We start from the raw sequence: 15319 nt of genomic DNA, 5'->3' as shown, positions 1-15319 counted from the left end.
GCGCATTGGGTAAACCTGCTGACGGCTGCCAAGCATGGAATGCGTGGCTCTTCAGAGGAGTTGGTGACACCGCCACGACTTGCAGGCAGACCTGCTGCCACCTCCTCTACTCCTCCTACTCCATCCTCTTCGCTAACCTCCTCGGCTGAGTCCTCTTCTGCTGCTGCGTCTTGCTCCACATCAACTGCACCCCCCCAGCTCCCCAGGGGCTATCCCACATCCCGGATACGACAGTGTCACGCCGTAGATGAGCGTGAAGAGGAAGAGGAAGAGTTGTGGTCACCATCACCACCAGAAACAGCCTTATCAACATCGCTTGCTGGACCTGCGGCAAGGAGTCAGAGGAGGAATGTGGCTTTGAGGAGGAGGAAGACCAACCACAGCAGGCATCCCAGGGTAATCGCTGTCACCTATCTGGTACCCGTGGTATTGTACGTGGCTGGGGGGAAGAACAGACCTTTAATGAGATCAGTGAGGACGATGAACGGAACAGGAGTAGCTCGGCATCCAACCTTGTGCAAATGGGGTTTTTCATGCTGTCATGCCTGTTGAGGGACCCTTGTATAAAAAGGCTGAAGTAGAACGACCTGTACTGGGTGGCCACGCTACTAGACCCCCGGTATAAGCAGAAAGTGGCTGAAATGTTACAGAATTACCGGAAGTCGGAAAGGATGCAGCAGTTCCAAGACAAGTTAAAAAGTATGCTTTACACAGCGTATAAGAGTGATGTCACAGCACAATAGGAATCTAACAGAACCCCTTGACTACTGGGTGTGCAGGCTTGACCTGTGGCCTGAGCTATCCCAATTTGCGATAGAACTTCTGCCCTGCCCCGCTTCAAGTGTCCTGTCAGAAAGGACCTTCAGCGCAGCAGGAGGTATTGTCACTAAGAAGAGAAGTTGCCTAGGTCAAAAAAGTCTAGATTACCTCACCTTTATTAATATGAATGAGGCATGGATCCCGAAGGGACTGACAGTGGGGGATGCATTTGACTAAAAAAGGCCTGATGAGATGCCTTGGGCTAAAAATGGTCCACACGCTGCTGTATTTAATCTCTGCATGCCGGATGACTTGCGTGACTTCTCCGCCACCAACTAGGGTTCAAGCCGCAATGTTTTAGTGCACTTTCTGCCTGGAAAACATACATGTTTCCGGCCGCTGCTGCAGCAGCGGCTGCAACAGCAGCGGCTGCAACAGAACCTAATTTGTCAGGCATGTGTACATGCCTAATTTTTCTGGCCTCTGGTGCTGCACTGTGGCTGCAAAAACAAATAAAAAAAAGGCACATACATGTGTCAATTCCCCTTCGTGATCGTTACCTTGTTGTGGTGAAGGGGCTTGCGTATTACCATGAAGCAATCACCTCTATGAGTGTGTTGGCAATGTTGGCAAACTCCAGATGATAATGTTGTTGCTTCATTGTGAACAGACCAATAGCGATCGGCTGGATAATTTTGCATAGAAAAAACATTAATTTTCTTTGTGATCATCTAAGGTGATTATTAAAGCCTACTAGGCCAACAATGGGCCCACACTGCAGAATCATTGTTTTCTGGGTCACTTAACTGTCACTGAACTACCTCAGCACGACCATAGGCTTTGAAAAACCGCCATTGCCTGCAATCTCCCAAACGTGTGCACGAGCACAGTCATCACTACACCAAGATTGACGCATAGAGGAATAAAATTTATGTCATGAGTGTGTCAACTATTGACAACTCTTTGCGGTTGTCTAAACTCTATTCGATACACGTCCCCTGATAGGGGACGTAACAGGGATTAAATTGATAAGAATAGTACTACTTAACACACCACTCATATAGGGTAGCACAGTACATTGCACGGCGCACGCGCAGTGCCCCAAATTGTAAGTAAGAGGATCAACCAAGCATCTTTTTCCATCTCCAGGTTCATAAAATCTATTCCATACACGACCCCTGATAGGGGACAGAACAGGGATTAAACAGGTAAAAAAAGAGGACAGCCTCTGCGGAGCTGGGTATTTTTTGGCCGCGTTACTGAACGCTCATGCACAATGGCTGTAGGCTCATGCGTCCTTTTGCGGAGGTGACAAACCTGGTCAGTCAAACCCAAGGCAACATCATCGACCTCATCCCATATGCGTTTTTTTCTGGAGCGTGCCTGCGAAGAGTGCTGGATCAGGCCGTAGATGAGCATGAAGAGGAAGAGTTGTGGTCACCATCACCACCAGAAGCAGTCTTGTCGTCGTCGATTGCTGGACCTGCGGCAAGAAGAGTCTGAAGAAGAGGAGTCAGAGGAGGAAGGTGGCTTTGAGGATGTCACGGCCTATGGTGTGCGCTGTGACACTGTTGCTACACTTGCAGTTGCCCACGGCAACGTGTTGCTGTGTGTGCATGCGGTGGCAGTGTCTCGGCCTTTTGGGTGATTTCTGTGACATGGTTGCCACGCATGTTGTTGCCTGCGGCAACGTGTAGCTTTCCTATGTTTGTGTGTGCACTTCCCCTTTAAGTGGCTTCCTCTCTTTGTCTGGTGTTGGAAGGGTTAACTCCCTTCCTAGTGTTTTAAGACTGGGTTTATGTGGGTGTGGGTGTGGCTGCTTGGGCTATTTAGCCTCTGCTGGATGCCTGAAGCTGAGGGGAACTCCAGCCATGGTATATGCTGGAGCTATCTTCCTAGGGTCACCCTTGTGGTCATAGAAGATGTTAAGATTATGTTCTTGTGGTGTCTCACGTTATTGCAGCTATGGTGTCCTGGGTTCCTGTGTGGGTTGTGGTGTGTTCTTTTATGTTGGTGTGGACATCAGCAATTATGCACGGGTTCCAGTCAGTGTGTCTGTGGCAAGTAGGTGTGGTACTGGTTTCACTTACCTGTCATTTCCATATGCTGTATGTGTTTCCCTCTCCTTGCAGCTTGGCCAGTGGAGATTCCTGTTCGTCCGTGTTGTGGAGGAACAGGTCGTCTTACCCCGAGGTTCCGGAGTATGAGCCCTCCTACCATCTGGGTTGGCTCATACGGTTAGGAGTCAGGGTCAGAATTAGGGACGCATTAGGAGGTGACCTGCTCCCTGATCCTGGCGTCCTGGCCTAGCAGCTACCCGTTATCCCTTTGATACCGCACGGTGGGGGGTTTCCCCCACTCCCCGCCGTGACAGAGAAGGTGAAAGACCAACCACAGCAGGCGTCCCAAGGGGCTTGTTGTCACCTTTCGGGGACCCTTGGTGTTGTACGTGGCTGGGTGGAGGAAGAGACCTTCAATGACGTCAGTGAGGACAAGGAACGGAACATGGCTAGCTTGGTATCCAACTTTGTGCAAACGGGGAGTTTGCGGTTGTGCAAATGGACTGTTTGCGGTTGTTTGCGGTGCGTTAAACGGGGAGTTTGGTCTGTCAGAGTTTGGTCTGTTACTGTGAAGCGGGCGTAACCCTTACGCTACCTGATCGATACAACATCATACCTTATGTTTTAAAGCACGTTATTCCAAACAATTTTGGAATGTTATGTGATTTATACCCTTTATGGATTAAAACCCGACTCTGCGTCAACTACGTAATTTTCCATGGGAGTTTTGCGATGGATCCCCATCTGGCATGCCACAGTCCAGGTGTTAGTCCCCTTGAAACAACTTTTCCATCACTATTGTGGCCAGAAAGAGTCCCTGTGGGTTTTAAAATTCGCCTGCCTATTGAAGTCTATGGCGGTTCGCCCGTTTGCGAACATTTGCGGAAATTCGTGTTCGCCGTTAGCGAGCATAAAATTTTCTGTTCGCGACATCTCTACTGCACATCTGGGATTAGACGTGTATAAGTGACTGTCACATTTAGGCCAGAAATACGGCATTTTGGTTACTGGGGTGAAAAAACCCTCTGATATACTGCACATCTGGGTTTAGACGTGCATAAGTGACTGTCACATTTAGGCCAGAAATACAGCATTTTGGTTACTGGGGTGAAAAGACCCTCTGATATACCGCACGTCTGGGATTAGACATGCATAAGTGATTGTCACATTTAGGCCAGAAATACAGATTTTTGGTTACTGGGGTGAAAAATCCCTCTGATATACTGCACATCTGGGATTAGACGTGCGTAATTGACTTTCACATTTAGGCCAGAAATACGGCTTTGTGCTTGCTGGGGTTTTTATGGGCGGTTAATTATTTTTAACAGACTTAACCACTTTTTATTTTGCTTTGTGAATGCTAACTATGAGGCAAACATCTAATAAGGGACGTAGTCGTGGTGGTGGTGTTGATGGAGCCTCTGGTGCAGAGAGAGGACGTGGCCGTTCTGCCACAGCTACACGTCCTGCTGAACCTACTACCTCAGGTCCCAGTAGCCGCCAGAATCTACAGCGATATTTGGTCGGGCCTAATGCCGTTCTAAGGATGGTAAGACCTGAGCAAGTACAGGCGCTAGTCAATTGGGTGGCCGACAGTGGATCCAGCACGTTCACATTATCTCTCACCCAGTCTTCTGCAGAAAGCGCACAGGTGGTGCCTGAAACCCATGCCCATCAGTCTGTCACATCACCCCCGTGCATATCGGGGAACCTGTCTGAGCCTCAAGTCATGCAGCAGTCTCTAATGCTGTTTGAAGACTCTGCTGGCAGGGTTTCCCAAGGGCATCCACCTAGCCCTTCCCCAGGGGTGGAAGACATGGAATGCACTGACGTACAACCACTTATGTTTCCTGATGAGGACATGGAAATACCACCTCAGCACGTCTCTGATGATGACGAAACACAGGTGCCAACTGCGTCGTCTTTCTGCAGTGTGCAGACCGAAAAGGAGGTCAGGGAGGAAGACTGGGTAGAAGACGATGCAGGGGACGATGAGGTCCTAGACCCCACATGGAATGAAGGTTGTGCCACTGGCTTTCAGAGTTCGGAGGAAGAGGCAGTGATGAGACCGAGCCAACAGCGTAGCAAAAGCGGAAGCAGGGTGCAAAAGCAGAGCAGCTGTCGCCAAAACAGTTTGCCTGCTACTGGCCACCGTCACCAGGGACCGAGCACACCAAAGGCAGCTTCAAGGAGTTCCCTGGCATGGCACTTCTTCACACAATGTGCTGATGACGAGACCCGAGCCTGAAGCGAGGCATTAACGTTCTGAACCTTAGCACAACCTGCATGACCAGGCATCTACATGCGAGACACGAGCTGCAGTGGAGTAAGCACCTTCAAAACCAAGAAAGGGCTCAGGCCCCTCCTAATGCCTCTTCTGCTGCTGCCTGGGCCTCTTCCTCCGCCTCTGGAGGAACGTTGGCACCTGCCGTCCAGCAAACAGAGGATGTGCCACCAACAACACCACCTCCGTCACCAACCATCTCTACCATGTCACACGGAAGCGTTCAGCTTTCCATCTCACAAACCTTTGATTAAAAAAAAACTAAATTCCCACCTAGCCACCCTCGATCCCTGGCCCTGAATGCCAGCATTTCTAAACTACTGGCCTTTGAAATGCTGTCATTCAGGCTGGTGGAGACGGACATCTTCAAACAGCTCATGTCGCTTGCTGTCCCACAGTATGTCGTTCCCAGCTGCCACTACTTCTCCAGGAGAGTCGTGCCCTCCCTGCACAACCAAGTATCGGATAAAATCAAGTGTGCACTGCGCAACGCCATCTGTGGCAAGGTCCACCTAACCACAGATACGTGGACCAGTAAGCACGGCCAGGGACGCTGTATCTCCCTAACTGCACACTGGGTAAATGTAGTGGTGGCTGGGCCCCAGGCGGAGAGCTGTTTGGCGCACGTCCTTTCCGCCGCCAAAGATCGCAGGGCATCATTCTTTGCCTCCTGTTGCCTCCTCTTCTACCACCTCCTCATCTGGTCAGCGACAGACCTTCACCACCAATTTCAGCACAGCCAGGGGTGAGCGGCAGCAGGCCGTTCTGAAACTGATGAGTTTGTGGAACAGGCCCCACACCGCGCAGGAGTTGTGGCGGGGTATAGAACAACAGACCGACGAGTGGCTGCTGCCAGTGAGCCTCAAGCTCGGCCTGGTGGTGTGCGATAATGAGCGAAATCTCGTTGAAGCTCTGGAACTAGCCGGTTTGACGCACATCCCTTGTCTGGCGCATGTGCTGAATTTGGTGGTGCAGAAATTCATTCACAACTACCCCGACATGTCAGAGCTGCTGCGTAAAGTGCGGGCTGTCTGTGTGCGCTTTCGGCGTTCTCATCCTGCCGCCGCTCGTCTGTCTGCTCTACAGCGTAACTTCGGCCTTCCCGCTCACCGCCTCATATGCGACGTGCCCGCACTTTATGCAGCAGCTCTGACATGTCGGGGTAATTTTTAAGGAATCTCTGCACCACCAAATTCAGCACATGCTCCAGGCAAGGGATAGTCGCCAGGCAAGGGATAGTCCCAAAAGACCGGCTAGTCCCAGAGCTGCTACGAGATTTCGCCCATTATCGAACACCACCAGGCAGGGCTTGAGGCTGACTGGCACAAACCACTCATCGGTCTGTTCAAGGCCCGTCCACAGCTCCTGCGCGGTGTGGGGTTTGTCCCCCAAACAGATACGTTTTAAAACTGCCTGCTGTTTTTAACCCCGGGCTGTGCTGAAGTTAGTGGTGAAGGTGTTACGCTGACCGGATGAGGAGCTGGTAGAGTATGAGGAAGCAGAGGAGGACGAGGAAGCAACATGAGGCAAACTGAAGCACCCTGCAATCCTCGGTGGTGGAAGGACATGCCCCAAACTGCTATCCGCCTCAGGCCCAGCCGCCACTGCATATGGAGATATAACGTCCCTGACTGTGCTTACTGGTCCATGTATCCGTAGTGAGGTGCACCTTGCCACAGATGGCGTTGCACAATGCACACCTGATTTTGTCCCCTACTTGTTTGTGCAGGGAAGGGATGGCTCGCCTGGAAAAGTAGTGGCAGCTAGGCCACCGCCATAAGGCCTTTAAAACTATCCGTCGCCACCAGACGAAATGACAGCATTTCAAAGGCCAGTAATTTAGAAATGCTGGCATTCAAGGCTAGAAATTGCGGGTGGATAGGGGGGTACTTCCTCTTCCTCTCCAGTGTTTGGGAGATGGAGAGCTGAACGCTTCTGTGGGACATTGTGGAGATGCTTGGTGACCCTTGTGGTGGTGTTGCTGGCAGATCCTCTGTTTGCGGGGTGGCAGGTGGCACTGTCACTCCAGAGGTGGATGAAGAGGCCGAGACTGCAGCAGAAGAGGAAGCAGGAGGAGCCAGAGACCTTTCTTGGTTTTTGAGGTGTCTACTCCAGTGCAGCTCGTGCTTTGCACTTCAATGCCCGGTCATGCAGGTTGTGCTCAGGTTGAGAACGTTTATGTCTCGCTTCAGGCTCTGATTGCACAGCGTGCAAACCACTTGTGTCTTGTCGTCAGCACATTGTCTGAAGAACTGCCATGCCATGGAACTCCTTCGAGCTGGCTTTGGTGTGCTCGGTCCCTTGCTGTGGTGGGCAGTAGCAGGCGTACTGTCTAGGGGACGGCCGCTCCGCTTTTGCACCCTGCTCCCTCTTCTGCTGTGCTGGTGACTCTGTGCGCCTCTTCCCCTGAAATACATAGGTCACTCACATGACCTTGATTCCATGTGGGGTCGGGGACCTCATCGTCATCCACATCATCTTCTACCCAGTCTTCACCCCTGCCCTCCTTGTCGGTCTGCACACTTTTGAAAGCCCCAGCAGTTGGCACCTGTGTTTCGTCATCATCCGAGACGTGCTGCGATGGTCCTCCCATGTACTCATCTTGAAACATAAGTGGTTGGGCATCAGTGCACTCAATCTCTTCCACTGGGCAGGGATAGGTGGATGGCCCTGGGAAACCCTGCTAACAGAAACATCAAAAAGCAGAAGAGACTGCTGCATGACTTGGGGCTCAGACTGCTTGGCTGATTTGCAAGGGGGTGAGGTGAAAGACTGATGGACATCGGCTGCAGGTGCCAACTCTGATCTTTCAGCAGGAAACTGGGTGGGAAACAATGTGAAGGAACTGGAGGCACTGTCAGCTACCCAATCTTCTATCGCCTGTACTTGTTCAGGCCTCACCATTCTTAGAGCTGCATTAGGTCCGACCAAATACCGCTGCAGGTTCTGTCACCTACTCGCACCTGAGGAAGGGGTTTCACTTGTGCGTGTAGCTGGTACAGATCGACCACATCCTCTGCCTGCAATAGGAGCTCCACCAGCAGCACCACGACCTGGGTCACATCCCTTATTTGATGCTCTCCTCATATTTCTCAAATTTAGGATCTTGCCCTAAATGGGTGTTTAATTATTAGCAGAATAGAGCGTCAGTATATAAAGGTTGGATCTCACACATACAGATGCAGACTAGTCCGCAATTAAAGTTTTCTTTTGCCCAAAATGGGTGTTTAATAACTGAATAGAACCACAGTATGTAAAGGGTGTATCTCACAATGACATATGCAGCAAAGGCTGCAAAATAAACCTTTTGTCCCCAAACCGGTGTTTGTTTAATAACTGAATATGACAGCAGTATATAACCCTTGGATTTCACACGTGCTGATGGTGCAAGGCCAGAAAAATTCTGTATTTTGCCCAAAAAAGGGTGTTTTATTAATAGAAGAATATAACCCCAGTATATAAAGGGTGTATCTCACATGCCCTGACCCACACTAGGCCTCAATTAAAGATTTGTGCCCAAAATGGCTGTATTTCAAATAACTGAATAGAAAGACAGTATGTAAAGGTGGTATCTCACAATGACATCTGCAGCAAAGGCTGCAAAATAAGCTTGTTTTTCCCCAAACGGGTGTTTGTTTAATAACTGAATATGGCAGCAGTATATAGCCCTTGAATTTCACATGTGCTGATGCAGCAAGGGCTATAAAATTGGGTATTTTGGCAAAAAAGTGTTTTTAAAAACCCAGAAAATTATGGCTGTATTTCTAGCTTAAATTGCGCACTGACTAATCCAGATGTTGGATATTGCCAAAAAAATTGTGTTTTTTTACTAAAAGAATATGAAAGCTGTATATAACCCTTGAATTTCACACTTGCTGATGCTGCAAGGGCTGAAAAATTTGGTATTTTGGCAAAAAAGTGTTTTCAAAAAAACAGAAAATTATAGCTGTATTTCTAGCTTAAATTGCACACTGACTAATCCTGCAAATGCGCCAGATGTTGTATATTGGCAAAAAAGGGGGATTTAAAAAAAAAAACAGATTATTAGTGCCGTTTTTCAAGCTTGGATTTCAATGTCACAAAAGCTCAGATGCAGTCCTGGTGCACTGAGCTTGCATAAAATGGCCGCCACCGCCACCCACCTAATTAACAGACGGATAAAAAATCTAAAATCAATGGGCTCAGGGCAGGGTAAAATGATTGTGCTCTGCACCCACACAACTAAATGTATGTAGATCGCTGAGTTAGATTTAAGTTCTGAACAAAGATTCTCTCCTATTCTCTCCCTGAAATCACCAGCAGCATCCTCTCCCTACACTAGTAACAGCAGAGTGACGTGCAGCGCTACGTGACTTCAGCTTAGAGGCTGGGTTCGCTCAACCCTATTCATAATGATGTGTCATTTTTTTAGGAAAATCAAAAATTCATAAAAATGCTTAATAACTTATCAGGTGACCGTGATGTATATAATGGTGATCAGGTCTAATTAAAATCATTAATTAAAAATGCTCACACAGATTGTTTGGACCAGCTGGGATCCCCTTGCACCATGAGGCTCTATTATATGACCCTTTATATTTTAGGATACCCTTTTAAAACAATGGATTGTTGTATTTAGTCTATTCTCTTTAATTTTGGACTTTTCCATTATTTCCATTTTTATACTTAGGGATATTTTTTACTTTAAAGGTGATTTTATGAGGTGTGGCGCACATAATCGGATTCCGTGTCTGGTGTACAGATATGGAGTTACTTTGTGTTGCCTCCAGACACACCCCGACCGCATGAGATATTGTGGCGAGATGTGTAGGACTCCATATTCACCTGCATACATATACATTACAATGGGTGATTGCTGTCCACTCATTAAAGAATCCCTTTAGTTTAATATTTTATTTATCTTTTCTTTAAGAGTGAGTATTGGACCCTTTCAGAAAGAGAGGACCACTTAGATGAAGGTCCGCCAAAACGCGCGGCGGGACTGGCACCATTCCAGAGGAGACATATAATGGGTAAATAGACTCTGTATATGATATGTTTTTCTACATTTATATGCACTATGCACTTTCACTTTATTATTATGTACATGTGAGATTGAGTCACCATTTGTGTCTTCTGATGTAGATGTCCTATTTTTCCTTGCACTTGGTTTTATGTATGGATTGTGATTTATAAATTGTGTCAATAAATTATATTTATATTTCATGTGGTCTGGTAATTTTTAATTGGCACATAGTATATATTCTTTGCCATAGGCATTAGTGGATTGTGTTATGCATGGTATTGATATATATGGGCGGTTGTTCCATTTTTTGATGACTATTGGCTTACAATTTCTTTGGGTGCATACTCAGGAAACTAAGCATATTAAGTGGCAAAGAAACACCATGGACTTAAACACGGGCTTTGTACACTGCTCAAAAAAATAAAGGGAACACAAAAATAACACATCCTAGATCTGAATTAATTAAATATTCTTCTGAAATACTTTGTTCTTTACATAGTTGAATGTGCTGACAACAAAATCACACAAAAATAAAAAAATGGAAATCAAATTTTTTAACCCATGGAGGTCTGGATTTGGAGTCACACTCAAAATTAAAGTGGAAAAACACAATACCGGCTGATCCAACTTTCATGTAATGTCCTTAAAACAAGTCAAAATGAGGCTCAGTAGTGTGTGTGGCCTCCACGTGCCTCTATGACCTCCCTACAACGCCTGTGCATGCTCCTAATGAGGTGGCGGACGGTCTCCTGAGGGATCTCCTCCCAGACCTGGACTAAAGCATCTGCCAACTCCTGGACAGTCTGTGGTGCAACGTGACGTTGGTGGATAGAGCGAGACATGATGTCCCAGATGTGCTCAATTGGATTCAGGTCTGGGGAACGGGCGGGCCAGTCCATAGCATCAATGCCTTCATCTTGCAGGAACTGCTGACACACTCCAGCCACATGAGGTCTAGCATTGTCTTGCATTAGGAGGAACCCAGGGCCAACCGCACCAGCATATGGTCTCACAAGGGGTCTGAGGATCTCATCTCGGTACCTAATGGCAATCAGGCTACCTCTGGCGAGCACATGGAGGGCTGTGCGGCCCTCCAAAGAAATGCCACCCCACACCATTACTGACCCAATGCCAAACCGGTCATGCTGGAGGATGTTGCAGGCAGCAGAATGTTCTCCACGGCGTCTCCAGACTCTGTCACATCTGTCACATGCTCAGTGTGAACCTGCTTTCATCTGTGAAGAGCACAGGGCGCCAGTAGCGAATTTGCCAATATTGGTGTTCTCTGGCAAATGCCAAACGTCCTGCACGGTGTTGGGCTGTAAGCACAACCCCCACCTGTGGACGTCGGGACCTCATATCACCCTCATGGAGTCTGTTTCTTACCGTTTGAGCAGACACATGCACATTTGTGGCCTGCTGGAGGTCATTTTGCAGGGCTCTGGCAGTGCTCCTCCTGCTGCTGGGTTGTTGCCCTCCTACGGCCTCCTCCACGTCTCCTGATGTACTGGCCTGTCTCCTGGTAGCGCCTCCATGCTCTGGACACTACGCTGACAGACACAGCAAACCTTCTTGCCACAGCTCGCATTGATGTGCCATCCTGGATAAGCTGCACTACCTGAGCCACTTGTGTGGGTTGTAGACTCCGTCTCATGCTACCACTAGAGTGAAAGCACCGCCAGCATTCAAAAGTGACCAAAACATCAGCCAGGAAGCATAGGGACTGAGAAGTGGTCTGTGGTCACCACCTGCAGAACCATTCCTTTATTGGGGGTGTCTTGCTAATTGCCTATCATTTCCACCTGTTGTCTATTCCATTTGCACAACAGCATGTGAAATTGATTGTCACTCAGTGTTGCTTCCTAAGTGGACAGTTTTATTTCACAGAAGTGTGATTGACTTGGAGTTACATTGTGTTGTTTAAGTGTTCCCTTTATTTTTTTGAGCAGTGTATATAACTGATTGGTATTTAATTAGACCGGCACTCAAACATATGGGTTCACGTAAAGGACCAATATAGAATAAAATATAGTGCAATTTAGTAGAACATAAAAACATACATAGACAAAAAATATGGGATAGATAAAACAATGGATGGACTTTCTCATATAGCAAGTCCGCAATGATGCAGGTATGTGTAGCAGCTAAGTTGAATGGAACCAACTGGATGGATATATATGGGGATAAAGTCCCGCTCTTTTGCTGGTAACTCCTGTTAGATAAAGTTCGTAGCGAACAGTCTTGTATGATTTGTTGAGTACTCCCTATTTGGTAGTGTGCAGATCTGTGGCGTCCCACATGTCAAGGCGCTTACCTCGGTGTCGATTCAGTCAAATGCAAACGGCAGAGTATGATTGCTTGCTGATGTCATAGGTCGGAACTCCGGTGGATCGCTTCTATTCTCGCAAGATGAACTTTCACCTTTCTTTCGTATAATACAGACTCAAAATCGCGGCTTGAAGGTCACAATAAAACTTAGATCTTTTTATCAAGGAATCGGAGTTTGCAGTCCTTTCATATATTGCTATTAATAGCTTGCCGTTGATAAAATCGACCACCAGTGAGTTTTCTTTCGTTTTCTCCAGAAAGTAATTTAGTAGATATCTTTCAACAGTGCATGGCCATGCTTAAAATTTCGGACTTTTTATGAATATACCATCGATACCAGACGCGTTTTGAAATAAATTCCTATTTCTTCCTCAGTGGGTTTATTCATATTAAAGTGTCCAAGTCTGTCAGCGCTGCAGTGTAACTTCAGCCTTCCAGCTCACTGCCTCATATGCGACGTGCCCACAAGGTGGAACTCCACCTTGCACATGCTGGCCAGACTGTGCGTGCAGCAGCAGGTGATAGTGGATTTTCAGCTGCAGCACGCACGGCAGATTTTTTCTGCGGAACAGCACCACTTCACCACCAATGACTGGGCTTCCATGCGAGACCTGTTATCCTTGTTGCATTGTTTCAAGTAGTCCACCAACATGCCCAGTGCCGATAAAGCCGTTCTCAGCATTAGTATCCCACTTCTATGCCTCCTTGAAAAAATGCTTCTGGCGATGATGAAAGAGGATGTGGCACAGGAGGAGGGGGCACAGTGGAAGCACAAGGCAAAGACAGAGGAGGAAGGAATGAGGAGGAAGAGGTCACCGGGGCTGGGGAAAAACCAGCACCTCAAAAGGCAGGGTTCTTGTGGCCGAAATGTGTAAAACCTTTGTCAGCATGCCACAACAACCAGCACCACCAGCTGATATGGAATGTCTTAGCAGGAGGAAGCATTTCAGCAACATGGTGGAGCAGTAATTCATAGGGTTTCATAAGGTTTCCGGCCAGTCATTCACAAGTGGCTCCGAGGGTGGGATCCTGCACCCACAAACGCCAGGTACACTTTTCCAGCCAGGGCACAGTTCTGGAGGATGACGAGGTGGAGGATGAGGAGATGGAGGAAGAGGAACCGTGTTCACGGCAGGGTGGCACCCAAACCAGCTTATGGCCATCACTGGTGCGTGGCTGGGGAGATACAGAGGACACAGACGATACACCTCCCACAGAGGACAGCTTTTTGTTGCCTTTGGGCAGTCTGGCACACATGAGCGATTACATGCTGCAGTGTCTCCGCAACGACCGATGAGTTGCCCACGTTCTAACTTAGGCTGATTACTGGGTGGCCACACTGCTGGATTCCCGTTACAAGGACAGCGTACCATCCTTAATTCCATCACTGAAGCGTGATAGTAAGATGCGTGAGTACAAGCTCACGCTGGTAGATGCGCTGCTGGTAGCATTCCCACCTGACAGCGGGGGCACAGTAGAAGCACAAGGCGAAGGCAGAGGAGGAGGAAGAGGTCGTCAGGGCTGGGGCAAAACCAGCACCTCAAAAGGCAGGGTTCTCATGGCCGAAATGTGGAAAAACGTTGTCAGCACGCCACAACAACCAGCACCACCAGCTGATATGGAACGTCTTAGCAGGAGGCAGCATATCAGCAAAATGGTGGAGCAGTATGTGTGCACATGCCTACACATACTGAATGACGGGTCTGCCCCCTTCAACTTCTGGGTCTCTAAATTGGGCACATGGCCTGAGCTTGCCCTATACGCCTTGGAGGTGCTGGCCTACCTTGCGGCCAGTGTATTGTCTGAATGTGTGTTTAGCACGGCAGGGGGCGTTATCACAGACAAGCGCAGCCGCCTGTCCACAGCCAATGTGAACAAGCTCACGTTCATTAAAATGAACTAGGCATGGATCCCACAGGACTTGTCCGTACCTTGTGCAGAATACACATGTATACCGGACTTACCCAGCCATTGTTATACTACAGCGCAATTGCTCATTGTTATATTTTGTATATTTCCCACTCTTTTGGAGTGTACCCTAATTAAATTAAATAATAAAAAATAAAAATTAAACCAAAAACCAGTGTTTGCTACCTCGTCCTCCTCCATCGCCTCTTCCACCTACACCGCTACGTCCACCGCCTCCTCAAACTCCTACTCCATATGGACCTCCACCTCATAAATCAAGATTATTTTTATTTTTTTTTGTACGTATTTTATTTTATGTAATTTCACTAATTTGTCTGTTACATTTTCGGGTGAAATTCACCAATTTTTGGGTGTGATATACCACTGCTATACCTAGTAGACAGGTAAAAACATTTCACAAATTTGTCTGTTACATTTTCGGGTTAAATTCATCAATTTTTGGGTGTGATATACTCCTGCTCTACCTAGTAGACAGGTAACATTTCACAAATTTTTCTATTACATTTTCGGGTGAAATTCACCAATTTTTGGCTGTGATATACCCCTGCTATACCTAGTAGACAGGTAAAAACATTTCACAAATTTGTCTGTTACATTATCGGGTAAAATTCACCAATTTTTGGGTGTGATATACTCCTGCTCTACCTAGTAGACAGGTAACATTTCACTAATTTTTCTATTACATTTTCGGGTGAAATTCACCAATTTTTGGCTGTGATATACCCCTGCTATACCTAGTAGACAGGTAAAAACATTTCACAAATTTGTCTGTTACATTTTCGGGTAAAATTCACCAATTTTTGGGTGTGATATACCCCTGCTATACCTAGTAGACAGGTAAAAACATTTCACTAATTTTTCTGTTACATTCTTGGGTGACATTTGACCATTTTTGCTATTATTAAACCCCTGCTCTGCATAGGTGACAGGGACATAAATTTCAAAAAATCATCT

Source organism: Bufo bufo, chromosome 2 (genome assembly GCF_905171765.1).
Source record: "Bufo bufo chromosome 2, aBufBuf1.1, whole genome shotgun sequence".
Classification (NCBI taxonomy): domain Eukaryota; kingdom Metazoa; phylum Chordata; class Amphibia; order Anura; family Bufonidae; genus Bufo; species Bufo bufo.
Note: the sequence above shows the minus strand (reverse complement) of the source record.